The sequence below is a fragment of the Sinocyclocheilus anshuiensis genome, unplaced genomic scaffold (assembly GCF_001515605.1).
Source record: "Sinocyclocheilus anshuiensis isolate Anshui unplaced genomic scaffold, SAMN03320099.WGS_v1.1 scaffold2373, whole genome shotgun sequence".
In the NCBI taxonomy this organism is placed as follows: Eukaryota; Metazoa; Chordata; class Actinopteri; order Cypriniformes; family Cyprinidae; genus Sinocyclocheilus; species Sinocyclocheilus anshuiensis.
Genome location: NW_015551030.1, coordinates 129,178 through 140,256, shown reverse-complemented (window position 1 = coordinate 140,256; position 11,079 = coordinate 129,178). Strand labels below are relative to the sequence as shown.

The 11,079-nt window shown below is 43.7% G+C and overlaps 1 protein-coding gene across 1 annotated transcript in view; it reads left to right on the top strand.

The window, feature by feature from the left end:
• Window positions 1-7,715: 7,715 nt before the first annotated feature.
• LOC107661170 (transmembrane emp24 domain-containing protein 7-like) overlaps window positions 7,716-11,079 on the top strand; it is a 9,090-nt gene continuing 5,726 nt past the window's right edge. The window contains exon 1 of the mRNA XM_016450640.1: window positions 7,716-7,790. The gene's annotated coding sequence lies outside the window, so the exon portion shown is untranslated. The remainder of the gene's footprint in view (window positions 7,791-11,079) is intronic.

The following is an 11,079-nucleotide window of genomic DNA, read 5'->3' as shown; positions in this document are numbered from 1 at the left end:
AGTGTCTGTGTGTGGGAGAGGGGGTGTGTGTGTGTTTGTGTGTCTGTCTGTGTGAGTGTATGTGAGAGTGTGTGTGAGAGGGTGTGTGAGAGGGTGTGTGTGAGTGTGTCTGTGTGAGTGTATGTGAGGGGGTGTGTGTGTGTGTGAGTGTGTGGGTGTGAGAAGGTGGGTGTGTGTTTGTGTGTCTGTCTGTGTGAGTGTGTGTGTGAGAGTGAGTGTGTGAGAGAGAGGGTGTGTGAGAGTGAGTGTGTGAGAGAGAGGGTGTGTGAGAGTGAGTGTGTGAGAGAGAGGGTGTGTGAGAGTGAGTGTGTGAGAGAGAGGGTGTGTGAGAGTGAGTGTGTGAGAGAGAGGGTGTGTGAGAGTGAGTGTGTGAGAGAGAGGGTGTGTGAGAGTGAGTGTGTGAGAGAGAGGGTGTGTGAGAGTGAGTGTGTGAGAGAGAGGGTGTGTGAGAGTGAGTGTGTGAGAGAGAGGGTGTGTGAGAGTGAGTGTGTGAGAGAGAGGGTGTGTGAGAGTGAGTGTGTGAGAGAGAGGGTGTGTGAGAGTGAGTGTGTGAGAGAGAGGGTGTGTGAGAGTGAGTGTGTGAGAGAGAGGGTGTGTGAGAGTGAGTGTGTGAGAGAGAGGGTGTGTGAGAGTGAGTGTGTGAGAGAGAGGGTGTGTGAGAGTGAGTGTGTGAGAGAGAGGGTGTGTGAGAGTGAGTGTGTGAGAGAGAGGGTGTGTGAGAGTGAGTGTGTGAGAGAGAGGGTGTGTGAGAGTGAGTGTGTGAGAGAGAGGGTGTGTGAGAGTGAGTGTGTGAGAGAGAGGGTGTGTGAGAGTGAGTGTGTGAGAGAGAGGGTGTGTGAGAGTGAGTGTGTGAGAGAGAGGGTGTGTGAGAGTGAGTGTGTGAGAGAGAGGGTGTGTGAGAGTGAGTGTGTGAGAGAGAGGGTGTGTGAGAGTGAGTGTGTGAGAGAGAGGGTGTGTGAGAGTGAGTGTGTGAGAGAGAGGGTGTGTGAGAGTGAGTGTGTGAGAGAGAGGGTGTGTGAGAGTGAGTGTGTGAGAGAGAGGGTGTGTGAGAGTGAGTGTGTGAGAGAGAGGGTGTGTGAGAGTGAGTGTGTGAGAGAGAGGGTGTGTGAGAGTGAGTGTGTGAGAGAGAGGGTGTGTGAGAGTGAGTGTGTGAGAGAGAGGGTGTGTGAGAGTGAGTGTGTGAGAGAGAGGGTGTGTGAGAGTGAGTGTGTGAGAGAGAGGGTGTGTGAGAGTGAGTGTGTGAGAGAGAGGGTGTGTGAGTGTCTGTGAGGGGGTGGGTGTGTGTTTGTGTGTGTCTGTGTGAGTGTATGTGAGAGGGTGTGAGTGTCTGTGTGTGGGCGTGTGTGTGTGTGAGAGGGGGTGGGTGTGTGTTTGTGAGAGTGTGTGGGTGTGAGAAGGTGGGTGTGTGTTTGTGTGTATGTGAGAGTGTATGTGAGAGGGTGTGTGTGAGTGTCTGTGTGGGTGTGAGGGGGTGGGTGTGTGTTTGTGTGTCTGTCTGTGTGAATGTATGTGAGAGTGTGTGTGAGAGGGTGTGTGTGTGAGTGTGTCTGTGTGAGTGTATGTGAGAGGGTGTGTGTGTGTGTGTGTGAGAGGGGGTGGGTGTGTGAGTGTGTGTGTGTGTGTGTGTGTGTGTGTGTGTGTGTGTGTGTGTGTGTGTGTGTGTGAGAGAGTGTGTGTGCGCATCTGCATGAGTTCTGCTTAATTCTTGAATGTAAACTTTTATCCAAAGACACTTACAGCATTCAGGTTATCAGTTCTTGCTTTACCAGGAATCGAAGTGTTTTGTGTTATGGATCAGAAGAATCTTCTAGAGGACTCGTTTTCATCCTTGTTTCATCTTCACACACTACAGTTAACTAAAACTAAACCCATTGCAAATATTGTTGCTTGAAATTGAAAAAACGTAAACTGAAATAAAATATAAAAAAAAAAACCTGAAACCAGCTAGTTTTCAAGTCGATATTTCTCATTTTCATTGAGTTTAACTTGATGTACTAAAATCAATAAAACTAAACCAATAATAAATAAAAATGTATAAAAACAAAACAGACACGCTGTATTAAAAAGAAAAAAGAAAGAAAATGTAGTGGTAATTTTTCTGCCAGGACATTATACATTAATTTTACGGATCTTTCCGTTAACCGTAAAACACAAAGAATGAAGTGCAAAATTTAAAATACACATAAAACACCTGTAAAAAATCAAAACGGAAAATTCCTACATTTTAATACAGTACATTGTGATCTAATTTTTTTTTTTAATTTACAGTGCATATTTCAAAACAACAAAAACTAATAAAAATGAGGGGAAAAAAACAAAATAAAGAATAAAATTAACATGAAAGCAGAAAATATACAACTAAATCAAAATATTAACAAAAAGTATAATTGAATCAAATGATCTTCTGCTTGTTGATCAAATGCATTGATAAAAGTGTGAATGCTGTGGTTCTTATGATCTGATCTCTGACTCGTTTGTCCGTGTTTCTGAACGAACAGACGTCTCGAAGCTTCTGAGTTTGGTGTTGAGGCACGTCTGCCAGATTCTTCATTCACACTCCAGGAGCTGCTGCGGATCATCTTTTCCGTGCTGATGGCCAGGAATGAGCTCGCAGCTGCAGGGGAAAGCTTCAGTTCAGTGAAAAACAAGAGCAGGTTCCTCACTATAGGACTCGTTTCTCAATGCTTAAGTCATTAGTTCAAAACTCTTCACAGTTCTCCAAACCACATTTCATCTTGATACAGCAGTGAATATCACATTCGAAATGCACTAAACACACACGCACACGTCTCAAATCAGCTCATTCTTCCACACGCTAGCAAACACACAGACTTCATCACAACGACCTAAAAACTCGAACAAGCAGCATTACGCAGTGGTTGCTTTCGTAAAATTACTTACAAAACAAGAAAGACACGTTCTACTGTTTATAATTCAGTGCAGTAAATGTTCATAGTCCGTGTTTACTTTACAGCACAACATTATTCCTAGTTTTTCTCCTTCTGCACAGATGATGAAACTGAAAGACTGTGTAGGGGTTATCACATTGTTTTTAAAATTCAGAATATGTTCCAATGTGGTATTATTGTATGTAAATGTTCATAGTCCGTGTTTACTTTACAGCACAACATTATTCCTAGTTTTTCTCCTTCTGCACAGATGATGATGAAACTGAAAGACTGTGTAGGGGTTATCACATTGTTTTTAAAATTCAGAATATGTTCCAGTGTGGTATTATTGTATAAATGTAGCACATTTCTGTATTACTCATTTTTGTGTTCTGGTTTTGAGCTTAAGTTTGATCTTGTAGGGTCATTGAGTTTTGGTGTTTTCTGTGTCTGAGTGAGAAAAGAGTTCGTGTGATATGAAAGATGTTTTCATTGAATGCATTTTATGATAAATGATCCAGTTCATCCACATTGATGCTCTTGAGCTTCGCTTTGTGCAGAGTTTTGAAAACGTGAGAAATGTGTGTAAAACACTGTAATACTGTAACTCAAACAGCTGAAGTGCACATCTGCACTAAATAATGATGCATATGTTGTTCCATTACTTTAAATCATCAAAATAATTTAACCAATTTCAACTTCAAGTTCTTTGAGATTAAACTCAGTTTTTAAAAGTCTAATTTGAGTTAAAAGTCTCTGGCAGCGTCTGAACCGAAGGTTTGAAGTTAAAGTATGGTGGAGATGTTTTACAGTGTGTTATATTGTTTATGATATCCTTCCTTCCTGTAGCGTCTGCAAGGTTCGATTCAGATTCTTTTCTCGTAACACACATGCTCCTGTTGGGCCGCTGCTTTAATAATGTGCCAACAAAATCAATACAGCAGGAACCTTGAGCCCATGAGAACAGGAATTCAGTCACGTATCACCGTGCATTACTGCGAGCCTCGAGTCTCGGTGAGAGTCGTCATAACTCGAGGGGATTCTGGGATACACACCTGTCACTGACCTCAGCTGTAAAGTTCAGGAGAAACGCTTTCAAAACCGCAGTCACCCATGAATGTTTTCAGCTCCTCCGGCAGTATCATATCTGTGAAAACAGCCATAAAACATTACGACTGCGTTTATCTGCGTTTATCGTTCGTTGTCTCTTCCTCAGGACGCACATCACAGAAGCAGTAACATGGGTAACACAGAACTGTAACATGGGTAGAAGATGTATTACAGTTTTTTACGATTGCTTAAGCACAATTTTGAAAACAGGGCCCGGTTTGTCAAAACACTACACACAATTAACACAACCCTACACCAAAGTAGCACAACACTTCAGATCATTTGCAAAATGGAACACTTTTGTCAAAACTATACACAACTTTATAAAAACAATATTTTGTTACCATACGAAACACACATTTCGTGTGTGTGTGTGTGTGTGAGAGAGAGTTTGTGAGAGTGTGTGTGTGTGTGTGTATGTGTGTGAGTGTGTGAGTGTGTGTGTGTGTGTGCGTGCGTGCGTGTGTGTGTGTGTGTGTCTCAGCGTAATGATCAGTGTTGGGGTAAGCATTACAAGTTATGTAATCAGATTACTTTTTTCAAGTAACTAGTAAAGTAACACATTACGTTTTAATTAACAAGAAAATATCTGAGCTATCTGAGTTGTGTGTAAACACTGTCTGTCTGATATGGTACAGTGGTTGTGTGTCTGTGTGTCTCATAATGTGAGTAACAGTCTCATTAACGAGACAAAAGGCTGTTTTTCACTCAAACGGAAACCAGGAGGATTTCAGTCGTCTTTATTAGAGTCACGGCTCCAAAAACCACAAAACCAAAATGTGATATTTTAGGACACTGAGCAGATGAGAGATCAGGAATAATAAAGCTGAACAGCAGAAGTCAGTAAAGCTTCATGTCATCAACAGATCAGACTCTTCAGACCAGAAGCCTGTGGGTTTGCCTGCATCTCTGGGTCGTATCATTGATCTGATTTTCAACAAAGTCAATCGAAAAACAAATAGCACACAAATAACAGAAAGTTTGATGATTGACAGAGCAGGATGGGACAAGTGCGTGAATCCCTGATGGCTACAGATGAGAATGAGGGGTTTTCTTGTTTATTTATGGAAAGGATAATGGTTTTTATGATAGTGTAAATGTGTCTCATTAACCCAGAAACTGTGTAAGCGCCCAGCGGAAATGTAACAGGAATCTGCATTGGCCTCAGCCTCGTCGTCTGGAGTCTACAAGGCCCCGATCAGACAGAACGCATTGTTTTGCAGTGAGAGGCGGCTTTTTAAAAATAATTTTCTACTGGCAGTGAGTGTTTTGTGTGCCCCGGGCGCCTCGTGTTTTTGTAGGAGCGCTCTGAGCACCTGAAGTGAACCGACGCGCAAAGATTGGCAAGTATTTCACGACACCGATCTCCTTTACGGCTGTTTCAGTGGTAACCAGAGGACATGGTTACAAACCAAGCGGCAACCTCCCGCTCTCTCTCGTGAAGCCAACACGGAAGTGACTGAAACTGTAATTCGTCGACTGGCCGCTAGAGGCTGGCTGCAAAAGGGAGTCAGTCCCATAGACTCCCCATGTTAAAATGCCCAACTTTACAGCAGAAAAAAAACGTTAACAGCCTGGTACCCAAAGTGGTTTTGGTCTATATAGCTAATTTTGCCCTTCATGACAACTGTGAGGGGGGTGAATTTTTTTATAACTCATCCGTTTAAATTATATTAAGCCTTAAAGTTCTGCATAATTAAGGGCGTGGCCACTTGAGTGACAGGTGGATTGCCGCTGCTGTCACCACCGTCGAGCTAGGTGGGTGTGGTTTCAGCAACCTGCTCCCGCCTTTTTGCCGATTTTCGATTATCCGGGAGTGAAGCGCCGCCAAGGTGGCGACGGCTGGCTCCGCCCACTTTAGGCTTCAAAAACGCTCTTCGGAAACCTACGGGTGACGTCACGGACATACGTCCATGTTTTTTTACAGTCTATGTTACAAACACAGAACAGAGACAGAAGGTGCGTCCCAAATCGCGTACTTATGCACGATTCTATGACGTTTTGTAGTATAAATAGTGTGAGTAGTGTGTTCACACTGAAAATTCCTAAAAGAAAAAGTGCACTTTAAATACCCGGATGATGCACTTAAATAACCGAAAAAATGTGGACTTGCACACTTCATGCACTCAACTGTCGCAGCTTTGATTACGTAGTGAAGGGGGAGGAGCTACCAGACTCTGAATGACAAAATAAGCTTATATAATTCATACACTACATGGTTGAGTACATATGTACAGAGTGTATACGTGCATAGTGTATAGTGCGTCATTTGGGACATATTGAGGAGTTCAGAACCGGAGCAAAGACCACTGGAAGGACTCGAGATGTGATGTGGATGTTCTTTGCATTATGATTGATAATAAACAGTTCTCGTCACATGGTGCAAAATATTTAATAAAACTGCCGAACACTTTTCTTCTGTTTATGTTGTACCTTACATAACCAATGTAAATACATTTATTATTATATATATATTAGTTATTCTTACAAATTTATGGATTGTTATTCTAAGCGAGGACATTACTTTTTCGTAAGTCACCATAATATCGGTTTTCCAAAATGCAAATGTTAAAGCACACACAGTCACATGGCTAATAATTAAAAACAATAAATAAATTGCTATGGAAACGACTAGCCGCTCGGTAAAAGAAAAAGTCAGATATGATCATTCATGTTCTGCTTTCCCAAAAAATGACAGATGATATGTGATTTAATCTGACTTAAAATGTCCTTCCTTACTAACATATCAATAATGTAGGATAAAGGGATTAAGGACAAAGACTTTAGATTTACTATATTATTATTATTATTATTATAAATACTATAGAAATCAAAACACTTCTCTAATAGAGGCTACCTCCTGAGATTGACAGCTGACCATAACTGTAAATACAAAAGACTTTATTAAATAATAAAATCAATGCATTACAGTCGGAGCCCCGCCCACAGAAAAACACCAGCGTGTAAAGCTTGACGATTGGTTAGTTTGACCGGAAGGCGGGGCTTCCTTCAGTATGGCGGCCATCTCGAGGGTGGCACTTTCTCTCATTCATAGCAAAATCTTTGTCAATCTATAGTCTTTGGCCGTCTTCACTAGTGACACTTTAAGAGAATCCTAATATATTATTATCTAGTCTGTGATACACTGAAGCAGTGCACATGTTGCTCAGAGGAGGTGTTTTCTGTGACAGCAGACTACAGACTCAGTGCCACATCATCACAGTATAGTCTGCTAATGCTGCTCTCTGCTGGTCTGATCTGTCTCAGAGATGCAGATGCTCTGAACACAGTGTGCTTGAGAGTCTCGATCAGAGCAATGAAGAGTAAACAGCAGGAGCTCCAGATCTTCTGTGTGTGTGTTGAGTTTTCTCACACTTTTATTGAGCTTGAACAATAAACATACAATATAATGTAGCTACATAATAACAGCTTCTAGTTTAGCATGCATTACACTGCTATATTAAAAACAAAGCACTCTTTTCAATAGAACAGATGTATTCCTACACAATTTTACTGTCAGAAAACATCTTTACATTTATACACGACGATATTTGATGGCTGTTTGGTTTGCTTTATTCAGTTAAATTTCGGAACAAAATTAACAATTTTATAAAAAAAAAAGTATTTAACAGAAAAAACAGAACAAACAACACAAGTACAAAACTGCAAAACTAAATAAAATCGTATACTTTAACTACGGAACAGCCATCTACGGTAACGTTGTGACGTAGTTACGCACGTACGTGCAATGTCACCCATCAAACAACTTCCTACTTCCGGTTCGGTTTCGAGGTAAGCCGCACTCATCACTCTCCGTCGTTATTTGCTGTAAAGTGTGATGGTTTAGAGCAGCAGGTAGATCTATCTCGTCGCATTTGCGCTCACTGGTGTGTTTGAACGCGCTGAGCTCGAGCTCTCGTCCGCGGAACCGCGGTTTAATGAGCCGATCGACATCCGGGTTCCAGAACAATCTGCTGCAGATGAAGAATAATAATCTGATCATATCTGAAAACTTAATTCTGACAGGAACCACTCACACACAAACTCTCGCTCACTCACTCACTCACTCACACACACACTCAGAGACACACACACACTCACTCACTCAGAGACACACTCTCTCACACACACAAACACACACACTCAGAGACACTCTCTCACACACACACACTCACTCACTCTCTCAGAGACACACTCTCACACACACACTCACTCTCAGAGACACACTCTCTCACACACACTCACTCACTCACTCACTCAGAGACACACTCTCTCACACACACAAACACACACACTCAGAGACACTCTCTCACACACACACACTCACTCACTCTCTCAGAGACACACTCTCACACACACACTCACTCTCAGAGACACACTCTCTCACACACACTCACTCACTCACTCACTCAGAGACACACTCTCTCACACACACAAACACACACACTCAGAGACACTCTCTCACACACACACACTCACTCACTCTCTCAGAGACACACTCTCACACACACACTCACTCTCAGAGACACACTCTCTCACACACACTCACTCACTCACTCACTCAGAGACACACTCTCTCACACACACAAACACACACACTCAGAGACACTCTCTCACACACACACACTCACTCACTCTCTCAGAGACACACTCTCACACACACACTCACTCTCAGAGACACACTCTCTCACACACACTCACTCACTCACTCACTCAGAGACACACTCTCTCACACACACAAACACACACACTCAGAGACACTCTCTCACACACACACACTCACTCACTCTCTCAGAGACACACTCTCACACACACACTCACTCTCAGAGACACACTCTCTCACACACACTCACTCACTCACTCACTCAGAGACACACTCTCTCACACACACAAACACACACACTCAGAGACACTCTCTCACACACACACACTCACTCACTCTCTCAGAGACACACTCTCACACACACACTCACTCTCAGAGACACACTCTCTCACACACACTCACTCACTCACTCACTCAGAGACACACTCTCTCACACACACAAACACACACACTCAGAGACACTCTCTCACACACACACACTCACTCACTCTCTCAGAGACACACTCTCACACACACACTCACTCTCAGAGACACACTCTCTCACACACACTCACTCACTCACTCACTCAGAGACACACTCTCTCACACACACAAACACACACACTCAGAGACACTCTCTCACACACACACACTCACTCACTCTCTCAGAGACACACTCTCACACACACACTCACTCTCAGAGACACACTCTCTCACACACACTCACTCACTCACTCACTCAGAGACACACTCTCTCACACACACAAACACACACACTCAGAGACACTCTCTCACACACACACACTCACTCACTCTCTCAGAGACACACTCTCACACACACACTCACTCTCAGAGACACACTCTCTCACACACACTCACTCACTCACTCACTCAGAGACACACTCTCTCACACACACAAACACACACACTCAGAGACACTCTCTCACACACACACACTCACTCACTCTCTCAGAGACACACTCTCACACACACACTCACTCTCAGAGACACACTCTCTCACACACACTCACTCACTCACTCACTCAGAGACACACTCTCTCACACACACAAACACACACACTCAGAGACACTCTCTCACACACACACACTCACTCACTCTCTCAGAGACACACTCTCACACACACACTCACTCTCAGAGACACACTCTCTCACACACACTCACTCACTCACTCACTCAGAGACACACTCTCTCACACACACAAACACACACACTCAGAGACACTCTCTCACACACACACACTCACTCACTCTCTCAGAGACACACTCTCACACACACACTCACTCTCAGAGACACACTCTCTCACACACACTCACTCACTCACTCACTCAGAGACACACTCTCTCACACACACAAACACACACACTCAGAGACACTCTCTCACACACACACACTCACTCACTCTCTCAGAGACACACTCTCACACACACACTCACTCTCAGAGACACACTCTCTCACACACACTCACTCACTCACTCACTCAGAGACACACTCTCTCACACACACAAACACACACACTCAGAGACACTCTCTCACACACACACACTCACTCACTCTCTCAGAGACACACTCTCACACACACACTCACTCTCAGAGACACACTCTCTCACACACACTCACTCACTCACTCACTCAGAGACACACTCTCTCACACACACAAACACACACACTCAGAGACACTCTCTCACACACACACACTCACTCACTCTCTCAGAGACACACTCTCACACACACACTCACTCTCAGAGACACACTCTCTCACACACACTCACTCACTCACTCACTCAGAGACACACTCTCTCACACACACAAACACACACACTCAGAGACACTCTCTCACACACACACACTCACTCACTCTCTCAGAGACACACTCTCACACACACACTCACTCTCAGAGACACACTCTCTCACACACACTCACTCACTCACTCACTCAGAGACACACTCTCTCACACACACAAACACACACACTCAGAGACACTCTCTCACACACACACACTCACTCACTCTCTCAGAGACACACTCTCACACACACACTCACTCTCAGAGACACACTCTCTCACACACACTCACTCACTCACTCACTCAGAGACACACTCTCTCACACACACAAACACACACACTCAGAGACACTCTCTCACACACACACACTCACTCACTCTCTCAGAGACACACTCTCTCACACACACACACACACACACACTCACTCTCTCAGAGACACACACACACTCTCTCAGAGACACACACACTCACTCTCTCAGACACTCTCTCACACACACACTCACTCTCTCAGAGACACACTCTCACACACACACACACACACACACACACACTCACTCAGAGACACACTCTCTCACACACACAAACACACACACACTCATTCACTCTCTCAGAGACACTCTCTCACACAAACACACACTCTCAGAGACACTCTCACACACACACACACACACTCACTCTCTCAGAGACACACTCTA